Source organism: Oratosquilla oratoria, chromosome 4, assembly GCF_046742065.1.
Source record: "Oratosquilla oratoria isolate Oo_2021 chromosome 4, ASM4674206v1, whole genome shotgun sequence".
NCBI lineage: Eukaryota > Metazoa > Arthropoda > Malacostraca > Stomatopoda > Squillidae > Oratosquilla > Oratosquilla oratoria.
The window spans coordinates 72,374,876-72,376,510 of record NC_134780.1 but is presented as its reverse complement, the minus strand read 5'-3'; positions in this window follow the sequence as shown (position 1 = coordinate 72,376,510).

Genomic DNA, 1,635 nt, shown 5'->3' with positions numbered 1-1,635 from the left:
CGTTCTACATGGCCCCTTTGTGTGCACTAGTAACCTTTTATTATGGTGTGTCAAATGAACCTATTTGCATCTGGTCTGAGCTTCAGATAACTTGATATGAGTCTATTTATGTGCATACATACAAGCGTATGTGTTTATTTAAATAAACGCGCGATAGCCATTGCGAATACCTGCTTACTGTCCTTGGTCATATCAGTCTAATGAAATAAGGTTAAGTCTAGTTATTTTGTTATTTACTCTCATTAGTTCATTAAGCTGAGTAGAATCATCTGCCATTAAGTATAGAATGTGTTTAGTATGTCATCATATTCAAAGGAGGTGGCGAGAGGTGAAAATCCTACAGTTGAATAAATTTACTTTGTGGCAGCCGGAGGAAAAATAAATAGATAAATAAAAAATATCATCACTGCAGCTGAACTTCCACATTCGGGTGGTGCGTATGGTAGTATCTTGGTAAACTAAAACCGCGCGACAAGAACAAAACATCAGAAAGGAAATGCCAACGCGGTTACAGGTTTATGTCCAGAGATGGACAAGCTATATACAAAGGGTGATTTTGCACGGAATCCGTGTTCTTTATGTTACAAATGGAATTGAATTTGGAGTGAAGCATATATATATATATATGTATATATATACATATATATATAAATATATGCATATATATATATATATATATATATATATATATATATATATATATATATATATATATACATACACACTGAATGGTTCCCAGTGATCAATTAATATCTTTTCCAACCACATATCACTTTTAATTCCGTACCATCGCAAACGAGACTGAGAATCGCTCGAAGGAGGCATCCGTGGAAATTGAAACGTAGACGAGCCGAGGAATCGAACCCAGCTAACCCGTAACAAAGTTACATTGACGTAACCCAATAACCCATTAATCTCTCTTGATAGCGTATTGGGTTACGTCAATGTAACTTTATTACGGGTTAGCTGGGTTCGAATTCTCGGCTCGTCTACGTTTCAATTTCCACGGATGCCTCCTTCGAACGATTCTCAGTCTCGTTTGCGATGGTATGGAATTAAAAGTGATATGTGGTTGGAAAAGATATATATATATATATATATATATATATATATATATATATATATATACTGTATATATATATATATATATATATATTGTGTGTTATTCTCTACTATCTACTCCTTAATCTACTTCAATGTACAATACATGAACTGAGTATGAACACTTAGTACTCATGCAGTTTAGATATATATACAAGCGTAGAGCATATATTAAATTTATATCGGTCGTATGACGACTTGCTTGGCAATAGCGGACGCAGGTGTCCTTCCACGCTCGGCCGAATGACCACGGTGAGGTTCGACATAATAGGATATCCCACGGGAGTTTCCTGGAGAGGTGATCTGAGGTGCTATAGCTAATGCGTGCGTTGCGTGTGTGCACGACGAGCATCTAGGGGATTGAATGTTTCTTTCAATCATCCAACAACATAGAATAGCTATTCTGTGTGATTCATATAGCCGTAGACCCTAAGAGCAAGACGTATGCATTCCATTGTACAAACGCATCTACGAAACGACTGTCTTTTGACATTATTTTGGTTACAGTAAAAAAGTTACACGATGAACTGAAAA